The sequence below is a fragment of the Panthera leo genome, chromosome C2 (assembly GCF_018350215.1).
Source record: "Panthera leo isolate Ple1 chromosome C2, P.leo_Ple1_pat1.1, whole genome shotgun sequence".
Lineage (NCBI taxonomy): Eukaryota > Metazoa > Chordata > Mammalia > Carnivora > Felidae > Panthera > Panthera leo.
The window spans coordinates 50,773,884-50,786,147 of NC_056687.1; the positions used below are offsets into that span (position 1 = coordinate 50,773,884).

At 33.7% G+C, this 12,264-nt stretch overlaps 1 pseudogene; it reads right to left on the minus strand.

The window, feature by feature from the left end:
• Nucleotides 1-2,718: 2,718 nt before the first annotated feature.
• Nucleotides 2,719-2,785, minus strand: LOC122199085 (annotated as a pseudogene).
• Between the last annotated feature and the right edge of the window lie 9,479 nt (nucleotides 2,786-12,264).

The window sequence follows — 12,264 nt, forward strand, 5'->3', positions numbered from 1 at the left end:
CTGTGTGCAAAAAGAAGAGTAAAAAATCTTTTCTCATTTTAAAACATAGGATTTCAAAAGTTCATGTCACTTATTAAGGTGAAGAAGTAAACAACATGATTAACTGTGTTATAGTATTTCCAATCATAATGAAGGAATTAAAAATGAGTAAAGTGATACTGAGAAGCAATGTCCTTGCAAAGTCTTGCATTTATACCAAATAATAAATAGTGCAAGATTTTTAGGAGTAAACAGCAATAATTAAAAAGAACAGAGGTACATTAGGCACAATGAATTCCAAGGTACTAATCTCTACTTCAGCTTTGGAAGAAAATTAAATTTGTGAATTAAATCTAAGCTTAAGGGTTTAAATGTTATATTTTCTGTCAAAATATGTTTCATTTAATTTAAAGTACTACTAGGAGACTCCATAAAGATTCCTTTAGAGTGTTAGTTAAATAACTATCACAAAAATCACTTCTTTGGTAAGCAAATATAAACACCTAAGGAAAGGGAAAGGTATTAAGTATTTTCCAAAATACACAGTGAGAGGATAAAGAGTTTAAGAAATCAGTTGAGTAATGTTTAGAATTCAAGTCTATTTAAAATAGTGGGATAACCACAGGTGAATTCGCTAAACGGACCAAATTAGGATATAAAATGTTGGATACGGATGCCAATGATCTGGGCCAGAATAGAACTATGCTAATATTGAACTTCTTACTGTCCACTGCAGATTGAGCGTAAGCTAGGATTGAATAGAAGGTGTTAGATCAGCCTGTACATTGTTTTTGTTCAAGGTCTCACATGAAACAACTTCCACCTTTTCTCCTGAGTCATAATGTATAATTTCAAACAGATCATGGTGCACACCATGTAAGAGGTCAACTTCAGATTCTATCTCTGAAATTCAATCTTAAAAAAGGCAGATTAATGCAATTATGGATTTAGAATTTTCGCTTGCCTTTATATTTATCATAAATTTATAAAATACAATCGATGTAAAATGAAAAAAAATAGACATCATCATAATAACTACTAACTATAATTGTATGATCATTATGTGCCAGTCACCATGCCAAATTATTTATGTACATTATCTAATTTAATAATCAATCATGTCTCTGTGTTGCATTATACTTTGAGATATGTACTTTCATTATCACTATTTTTCATAGTGATAGAGGAATCTGTGACTTATGAGTAAATTATCTAAGGTCCACAAGATTTGAACCTAAATAATCTTGACTCCAGAGGCATTCCGTATCTTTCTATTAATTTATCAAATAGCACATGCTGTTTATATAAAAACTATAAAGAGTAAAGAAATGTTTACTAGAGGATCTTCCATCTTTAAATTCCGTTTTTCAGGAATGATTAAAATAACATTTTGTTTTACACTCCAGTAATTTAATATACCTATCTATCTGCCCCCATACACAAAATTAGCATCCTGTTTTATGTATCAGTGCATCAAAATGTTCTATTATATTGCTATTTTTGTAGACTGTATATTTATAGGATAAAAAAAAAACTTAGTATTTTAAAATATGAAGTCCGAGAAATATTACCAAAAACATTTTTAAATATTTATTTTTTACTCTCCATTGGCTTTCCATTTTCTTTGTTCTAAATTTTTAATTAATAGTTACAGTTACTTATAATGATTTTGTGCCTGTTTAGTTGAATTTTGTCGTATGGTAATATTGTTTTACCTCCCCTTTCCCCAGAGAACAAGCTCCTGTATAATTGAAATGTCTTCATAATAATCCATAAACACTCAAGCCAACTTCCCTTCTTCCCTTCCCCTACTCAATTCTGTATTTTCTCTACAAAGACTTCTGGAAATGAGTATTAGTATAGAAAAGGCTAAGTTCAGAATGATATTTTACTTCCTGGTGGTTGCCTTTCACTTTTTTTCTGGGTACTTTTTTAAAGTTTATTTATTTATTTTGAGACAGGGGGGGGGGGGAGAGAGAGAGAGAGAGAGAGAGAGAGAGAGAGAGAGATGGGGGGGCAGGGGCAGAAAAAGAGGGAGAGAGAATCTCAATCAGGCTCCTCAGCACAGAGCCCTACGCAGAGTTCAAACTCACAAACCGTGAGATATGACTGAGCTGAAATCAAGAGTCTGACACTTAGCTAACTGAGCCACCCAGGGACCTTGTCTGGGTGCTTTTTAGTTGAACTTAGTTCAGTAACTTTATTAAGATATAGATCAATATAATTCCCTCAAGTTATTAATTTGATAACTTCATTCAATGTCTTTCAGTTGTTTTTTCTCTTTATTTTCCATTTCAGGATCACCTATTATGTGTGTATTGAATTTCTTTGGCCATCTCTATGCTGCCTCATGAGATGTAGCTGGCCCTAGGGTTAAGAATGTGCATTCTAATGAAAGCCTGATTAGGTTTCAGTGGCACCTCCATAATTTAGTTGCTGTGTGACCACAGAATAATTTAATCTCTCTGAGCCTCAGTTAATCCACTGAGTTTATCCACTGTAATATGAAAATAATAACATAATTTTCCTCAGAGGCTTTTCATGATGATTAAATAAGTTAATATATAAGGTGTTTAGAACAAGGAAGAAAATATGCAAGTTTTAGCTATTATTACCTCTTCTCTCTACTTCATTTATATTCTCTGTAATGACTTTTATTCTCTTATCTTTCTGTATTCAACTTATTTCTCCAAATATCTTAATACTAATAACTGATTTTATAGTCTGTATCCTAATACCAACACTTTCAAATTTATGTAATGATTTTATACTACACTTGATCTTAGCCAAAAGGCCGAGAAGCGATTGTAATTTTATTACTATTTTGTTGTTGTTCATAACTACGAGGGCAATGTGCATTTTTTCTATCTTCTTGTAATTTTAACCTCTTGTTGCTTGTTCTGTTTAAATTATTTATAAAAAGAGGGGCGCCTGGGTGGCTCAGTCGGTTAAGCGTCTGACTTCAGCTCAGGTCATGATCTCGCGGTCCATGAGTTCAAGCCCCACGTCAGGCTCTGTACTGACAGCTCAGAGCCTGGAGCCTGTTTGGGATTCTGTGTCTCCCTCTCTCTCTGACCCTCCCCCGTTCATGCTCTGTCTCTGTCTCAAAAATAAATAAACGTTAAAAAAATAAATTATTTATAAAGCGAGCTTCTTTTTCAGTAATTCATTTTAGATTGTTGAAAAAATTTGACTAAAATATATACATTTGACTTATATGTATATTTAACTTGTATCTCTGGAGCCTGAAATTCACAAATCATCTGTAATTTTAAATGTTTCTCTTTTAATGTGTGTGTCTACTCACAGCTACACATGTATTCAGATTTGATTTGGGGCATTTCAATTTCTTTTAGTTTCAACTGTTTTTGTTTGTTTGTTCAATAATTGATGACAGATGAACATAGGTCACTGAGCCATTACCTGAAGGTGGAAAAACAAGTACTTTATATTGTAACTCTTCTGATTCAGATTTGGTTTGCTGTTGAAAGGAAGCAGATAACCTGGACAAAAGTTTGATGTGGATCATTTTTATGCCTCTCAACTCACAGGGTTTTTGTATGCTACTTAGGAATTAATTTTTTTTTTTTAGAGAGAGAGAGGGATACTGCGTGTGAGGGAGATGGACACAGGGAGAATCTTAAGAGAGAGAGAGAAATCTGAAGCAAGTTCCACACACTGCACAGAGCCCAATGGGGGGCTCGATCCCACCACATTGGGATCATGACTGACCTGAAATCGAGTGTTGACCACTCAAACAACTGAGCTATCCAGGCACCCAGTAATTAGGAATTTTTAAAATCAAATCCAGGTGACCCTGGGTAGCAGCCTTCAAATAAGACCATTTTTAGACTTGTGTTCTTCTTAATGACTCACTCCAGTAAAGCTTTCTTTAAGGAGCTTTAGGTCTTGGGATGAATATAGCTCTTGGATTATGTCTTCAATATCACTCTGTGGTAAGGAACAAGGACACTACAGGAACAAACAAAAAACTAAGTCACAACCCCACAAATCTTATTCTATTTTTAAAATAATTCTCTTACATTACTATTTAAAAAATGAAGAATTATCTTAGATTACTATTAAAAAAAGACTTTACTCAAGAGAATCCTCCATTCAGGAAATACAGATGGGATGTTTTCCCTTTTTGCATTTTTTTTTTATCATTTTGAAGGGTTTCAAGTTAAGAGTTGACTAAGCATGTCTTGAATCTATCATATTTTACTGGAAGTTGCTTAAGATAGTTTATTGTCTTTTTAAAAACATACCAAAAGCAACATTTTTAAATGTAAACAGCATAGTAATAAAAGCTTTGATTATTTCTTTTGGATGTTGCACCACAATGATCTCTTTTGTAGATGAAAATAAATGATTGAATTCAGAACTACACTGTTGCCCTGAATTAAGACATAAAGCTATAGCAGGGCACCTGGGTGGCTCAGTCGTTTAAGTGTCCAACTTCAGCTCAAGTCATGATTTCATGGTCTGTGGGTTCGAGCCCCACATTGGGCTCTGTGCTGACAGCTCAGAGCCTGGAGCCTGCTTTAGATTGTCTGTCTGTCTGTCTGTGTCTCTCTCTCTTTCTGCCCCTCCCCCACTCTTGCTTTGTCTCTCTCTCTCAAGAAAAAATAGATATTTTAAAAAAGATATATATCTATAGGTATTTATATAACAATTAGATTGGGGTTTATTCTATGATGACTCTGAGTGAATACATCTATATATAATATTATAATAATGTGTGTGTGTGTGTGTAAATGTCAATGTACTTGTATCTCTGGCCCTTGGGAGCAAGATTTGAAATGTTTATTGGTCTTAGCAGAATGGTTTTGAGTACATATTATTTTTACAGTAATTTCATTATCCAGGATTCTTCAGAGAAATAGAACCAATAGGGTGTGTGTGTGTGTGTGAACATACATAGAGAAAGAAAGAAAGAAAGAAAGAAAGAAAGAAAGAAAGAAAGAAAGAAAGAAAGAAATGGTCAGAAGGAGTTAACTCATGATTCTAGAGGGTGGCAAGTCCAAAATCTGCAGAGTTGATACCCAGGAGAGCTGACACTTCAGTTTTAGTACAAAGGCCAGTAGACTGGTGACCTAGGACAGCCAGTGTTCCAGTTCGAATCTGAAGGTCATCTGCTGTAGAATCAGATGAAGTCCAAAGGCAGTGTGCTCCAGGAATTCTTTCTTGCTTGGAAGAGTTTTGTTCTATTCAGGCACTTAACTGATTGGATGAGCCCTAGCTATATTATGGAAGGAAATCTACTTTACTTAAGTCCATCAATTTAAATGTTAATTTCATCTAAAATTACTCTCACAGAAACACTCCAAATAATATTTTAGGTGGACAAAATATCTCTGGGCATGCACGGCTAGCCAAATGGACACACAAAATTAACCATCACAATTATCTTAGATATTGGAATGAACTGCCAGTTGATGAGAACCTTAATAATATTTACTGGTTGTGTTCTATCATAAATCAATGAGAGAACATAAGAAATAATAAAATTCTTTTTTTTTCCAAAACGGTGTTTATAAAAAATAAAAGCCTAATTGAGGGAATAGAAAAAGTAAAGTCTGTATATAGACATCAGCCAATTTACAAATAGTCCTACTCAAAATTGGCAACTGAAGTCTGCTCATGTGGGAGTAAAATCTATTCTATAAAGAGATTTATATATAAATATCTTCAAATAGACATTCATTTAAAACAATTAAACATTGCATTTATTGTTCAAGACCAATATACTCTTTATCAAATTCACTGTGTTTGAACTCAGTATTTTCCAATTTTAAAAACATGTCTAAAAAATAAAATTATGTTTTTTTAAAGGCCTGGAGGAAGTTTTTCCTTTATTTTAGAAAACCTTAGCTGCTAACTTTTTTTTTCAGCTAACTTTTGGACAATCTATTTATCTATTCAATTTACAAATGAAATAGTTTCTTTTTTTCTTTTTCTTTCTTTTCTTTCTCTTTCTTTCTTTCTTTCTTTTAAATGAACTAGTTTCTAAATATGGCTTTTAACATCAAGAGATACTGGCAAGGAACAGAGGACAATATTAACACACCATGACTGTTATTTATCTTTACCAAATTAATGGTTGATTAATATATAATTGATTATATAAACTGAGTTGATGTTAAATTGGCATCTAAGCCATCTGAAAAAATGGCAATTTATTTCTAGGCTTTGGTAACAGAAGTATTTGGAGAAGGTCACACAAAGTATCTTTTATTTAGCTCTTCTAAGGTTGATTTTTTTTAAGGTTGATTTATTTCATTGAGATATTCAGAGAATGAGGTGTTAATGAAACACTGTGTTTCTTGTCAACTTCCATATAGTGCTTACTATGTGCTGAACACTTGTCTCAGTAATTTTTTAAAGCATGTTTAGCTCAGTACTTTTTATATAATAACATTTTTAATCCTTACAGTAAATCTATGATCTGTAGTAGGTAAATGAGTCTTAGAAAGTTAATTACTTCCCCAAGTTCATTGTGGTAGTAGGTGATGGAGGCATGATTCAGTAGTTTGACTGCTGAGTCTGTGTTCTTAACCACTCCACTTTACTACTTCTACATCACAAGGCACCCATGAAACATTATTGCTAACAGTTCATATTATATATGAAAGAGTTTGTTTAGTATGGTATAAGATAAAAAGATACAAAAATAAAGATGCCTATATACCAAAAAAGATAAATGCTTATGCATATATAGCAGGGAAATATAAAATAGTACCCCAGAGAGAAACTATGTCATACCATCATGAGATTAGTAAAATCTTAAGAAAGTAAAATAACATCAAGTGATAGCAAGGATGGGATAAAATCATATCATTTATTCACCTTTAACAGGGATTTAAGATAATGCAAATCCCGTAAAAAAACAACTTGGCCTTTCTATTAAAATTAGATATGCATATAACTTCCATATATTCCTTTGACTTCTGACTGAGCCCATGGTATATAACCCAGAGAAATTCTTGCATTTGCCGGAATTATTTTCAATTTTTTCCATCAAATTTCCAATGTAATACATTTCAGGAGGAAGAATTTTTGTCTTCAGGGAGGCTGCCAGAAATACTTCCTGGTGTAATTTCAGGAAGACAGGTCATGGTTTGCCTCCATAGCAGGTACAGGAAAACTGCTAACAGCTTTGTTATTTCCTGATGTTGTATTTGGACATTTGACTTGCTTGGTGGCAGAGAAGCTTCTGGACCCTTTATCAGGAGATTTTCTCTAGTTCTAGCATATTTTACTTAACACTGACAAAAATGCTGGCTTTCTAAACTCTGCTCACGTTCTTTTAAAACTGTCTTCTTTTAACTTTACGTATGAGACAGACTGTCTACAGCAGCAAAAAAACAGCATGTTCTGAGGAAAAAGGGTGATTTAAAAAAATGCTTGACAGAGAATACCTGATAATGCCAAGCAATATGCTCATTAATGAAACCACTTTATAGACTACTTAAAAAGCAACTTTTGTATAGGAAGTTTAAAGCACTTTGCAGTAACCCTACAGATGTTTGTAGTATTAGTGTGAACTCAGTGACAAAATTTAAATAAGGAATGAAAGGGACGGGTATAATACACACGACAAAGTGGGAAATAAATGTTGCACGTACTGAATTCTAATTTTAATTTACAACAGAAAAACTGTGGTGACACTGGAGCAGAATGGCAGAGCACAGAACTTGGAATCAGAAGATATGCTTTCAGCTTCTGCTTTTATGGCTTGGGCATTTGTGCGCCAAAGCCATAAAATGGTGGCAAACACTTGGTGCAATCACTTATAGTGCATATATAAGCCCAAGTTATTTGAAAATTAGAAGTACTATACGGTTACAAAAGAATTATTGGTCAACTGAGATCATGATTTATATTACAGAGGAGTGTTTGCTTTTGATTCAATTTTTCATATCTTTTCTTTTTCTAGGTATAGATCAGTAGTGGGTCAGATATATGTATTCTCTAATTCATGAACATTTAAAACTTTGATTAAATGTGTGGACACAGCATAGAATTCACTTAATTATGGCATGTGGTATACATAATTCTCATAAGTTCAATCTTTCATAACTTATTTTGAAAAATAAAAAAAATACAAGATGGATTCATGGATAGTAGAAAGAAGGACAGGTGTGTGATAGAGTAAGCATGTCGATATGTAGGTAGTGAATATGCAGGTGATTATTATACCATTATCCCAACTTTGCTGTATGCTTGAAATTTTTATAATAAAAAGTGGGGGAAAAAGGAATATGTGGCTCTTGTGAAAGTTAAAATTGCCTTTGTTTTGACTGAAATCCCGAAAGATAGCTTGCTAACAGAGAATGGATAAAAGAACAGGTTGCTGACGTGGAGTGAACTTCCTTTCAGGGAGCAGGAGAAAATAATACAAATTAATGTATGTCTTTAATTTTGCTGATTGCTTGGAAAAGCTTGCAGACATTATAAACCCTCCTTAGATGTGTACTTGAGTACAAAAATTTTAAACAGGGTAAGTCTATAGGAAGGCCTTATAAACTTAACGTAATGTGGAGGAATTATTTGATGTAGAATTTCTGACTCCATTTAAAGTCTGCAATTAATTAATCAATCAACCCACATGCTATCTATTTTAAATATTCTATGCCTACTTAAAAGATGCTCACATTTTATGTTGTCATTTACTGCCTTCTAAATCATTCTTGCAATAGGCACTTTGATTGTACCATAAAATTACTAGAAGGCTCAACTTACATTTTGCTTAAAATCATAAGTACAATTACTTCTCTCAAAAGCAATAAACAAATAAATAATCAAAATAAACTTTAAACAAAAAAATCTAAATAAGAAAGGAGATGAAAAGGAAGCGGAAAAAAGCAAAAAGGGAAGGAAAGAAAGAAGATGGTAGGAAGAGAAATATGAGATTCTCCTTAGAATAAAAATGAAATAGCAAACCAGTAATGTGTAGATGGCTGGACAATTTAACACTTTTATTTGGGTTCATTTCACTTGAACTTACATTCCAATTTAAGGCTCAAATTCTGTATTGAGGATCTTTATATTTTCTTAACTCTCTCCCCCCATTTCCCCTCAAGATATTTTTATAAGTTGGGGTGCCTGGGTGTCATTCAGTTAAGCATCTGACTTCTGCTCAGATCATGATCTCGCAGTTCGTGAGTTCAAGCCCCGTATGGGGCTCTGTGCTGACAGCTCAGAGTCTGGAGCCTGCTTCAGATTCTGTCTCCCTCTCTCTCTGCCCCGACCCTGCTAGCACTTTGTCTGTCTGTCTCTCTCTCTCTCTAAATTAAATAAACATTAAATTAAAAAATTTTTAGGGGCACCTTGGTGGCTCAGTCAGTTGAGCGTCCAACTTCAGCTCAGGTCATGATCTTGGAGTTGACGAGTTTGAGCCCCGCATGGGGTTCCTTGCTGACAGCTCAGAGCCTGGGCCTGCTTCGGATTCTGTGTCTCCCTAGCTCTCTGCCCCTCCCCCTGCTCATGCTCTGTCTGTGTCTCAAAAATAAATAAAAAACATTAAATTTTTTTAATTTAATAAAAAAATAAAATACTTTTTTAAGTTGATTTTTGGATATCACACAAAATGTACGTATTCTACTGCAGTGGGTCAAGGCACCTGGCTTTATCTTTTCTAAGTGATTCTTTTATATCTCAGGTCATTCTCAAACATTGACTTATGACACTTGATCTCATTTTGTTAGCTTGTATCCTGACTTTTGAAGTATTCATGATTGTTGTTTCTGTTCTCTTGGCCCACTCAGGCTTGGTCCTTCATCCTGTCCTTCCAGTTCAACCCTTATGTTAAGGTTGCCTAGGCCCACCTCCTTTATAATAGTGCAGATTCTCTGCAACCCATGAGGCAAGTGCCTCATCCCGTCCATGGCTTCAGCAGTTGACTCCATAATTATTGTCACCTCACTTCACACCAAAGCAACATTATGGCAGGTGCACATTTTTTCAATTGTCACCTTTTACATATGACTATGATACCATTCTCATGTTACAAAGGGACTCCATTCTGTATGAAACACTCTGTGATATTGTTTCTTCCAGAATCCAAAATGAGAAGGCCACATGCCCATCTGCTTTTAGCTTTCCTCTCTTCCTGAGGTGTCCATCTTTTCAGTAATTCCCACTTTCTTTTTGGACCAAAGTGCAGAAATGGAAAACGATGAAAGTCTGGTTTTCTGATACAGTTTTGTTTTTAATCATCCAAAGCCCTCTCTACATCCCTCACCAGCATGAATCCTTTTTTTTTTTCTTTTGTTTCTAAGCAGAATCCACACACCTCTGTGGAGTAATGGGGTATCAAGGTCTTGTTTTAAGGGTGAGAAGATTGTAATGGATGAAAAATCAATGAAGGAAATATATCCAGGAATTTCACAAAAATATTAAAACTACAACTAAATTATTTATCCTGTATGTCATGATTTATAAAAATAAAAACAATTTATAGAGGACAAAACTATTATGTGCCAATCTTATCATCTTTTTTCTTCATATTTATATCAAAATAATGTAGAATACATTAATGTACAATAAGGTAGAATAAGTCAATTTTATCAATAAATATATTAAAAAACCAAAACTATTAATTCAAAATTCAAGAACTCAACATATTATTTATACTGTGCTGACAAAGTCTAAAGTAAAATCTGTGAATTCCAGTATATGGTCATTGCTTTCTTATCAATGAATATGTTGTCCTTTCCATTGGAAATATCAATTTACCTAAGTTGCTTGTGCACTTGCTCTCTGATTCAATGATTCCATTGCTAGAGATATACCCAAGGAAAATGGGTACATGAGTTGATTAAAAAAAAAGATGACACCATATGATTTCACATATATTTGTAATTTAAGAAAGCAAACAAATGAGCAAAGAAATAGAGAGAGAGAGAGAGAATGGCAAACCAAAAAATAGACTCTTAACTATAGAGAACTGATGGTTACCAGAGGGCAGGTGGCTGGGGGATATGGGTGAAATAGGTGATAGGGATTAAAGAGTACACTTATCATGATAAGCACTGAGTAATGTATAGAACTGTTGAATCACTATATTGTATACCTGAAACTAATATCACATCGCATATTAACTATGAATGTTAGAATTAAAATAAAACTTAAGAAAATCATTTTAAAAAGATATGTACACAAATTTTCCTATTAGCTTCATTCCCAATGGCCCCAAACTGGAAGTAAACCAAATGCAAATGAGTGATAAGAATGTGGCATATGCCACATTGATTAATCTCACAAATATTATGTTTAGAGAAAGAAAAATGTACATGCTGTGTAATTCCATTTGTATGAAGTTCAAAACATGGATAAAGCTAGTATGTGGTCATAGGAGACAGAAAATGTGTTATTTCTGATATGTCAAGGAAGGTCACTAACAAGCCTTTCAGGGGTGCTAGGCATGTTCCATAGTTTGATAGTTCTATAGTTTGGTAGTTACATGAGTATCTACATACTTCAAAGTAAATACTTACAGATTACTTAATTTTGTACTTTGAACACTTCACCATGTTGTTATACACCTCCCCTCCAAAAAAGAAAAACATATTTATATATGAAATAGGCTGTAAACTTATGTGTTCTTGTTTTTTTTTTTTCTGGAGGAAAGGTAAGTTATATTTCATACCAAAAAATATTAACTTTTTTCCCTAAAATCTTAGTTATTCGCAGCATAATCATATTAGTATTTGAATTTATTGCTGCCTTCCCTTTCTCTTTAGATGTTATTCATGCCAAGAAGACTGGCATGTGAAACTAAGTGAAACTCATAGTGTTTAGATAAATACTTAACCTTACAACCCACAATAGGAGAGCGTATGGAAATTTCAGGGTCGTTTGGGCTAGTGGATGTATTTTCATGAATGTTGCTCTTTTCATGTTCTAGTTGTGTGAACTGAAGCACCTCTTTTAACCTTGATAGAGTATCCTTTAGTTTTCTCCTCTGTAAAACTAAATACTTTTAATACCTATTGTACAGGGCTGTTTGAGTTAAACGGAATAATAGATTACATGATTAAATAATAGATTAAATGCTTAAAGAGCAAATGATAAAATGCATCACCTAACATGTAGTCAGTTTGTATCTGTTAAATATCACCCCTGCATAATTTCAGACATAAGTGGAGTGATGTGGATAAAGGTGAAAGTGGAAAGATAAATAAGACTCAGCCTCTGTTCTTTGGCCATTTATAATCAGTCACAGTGAAACTAGGACACACAAGCCTAAAGATATAGCAAAATAGTTATACAAGGAGTGAT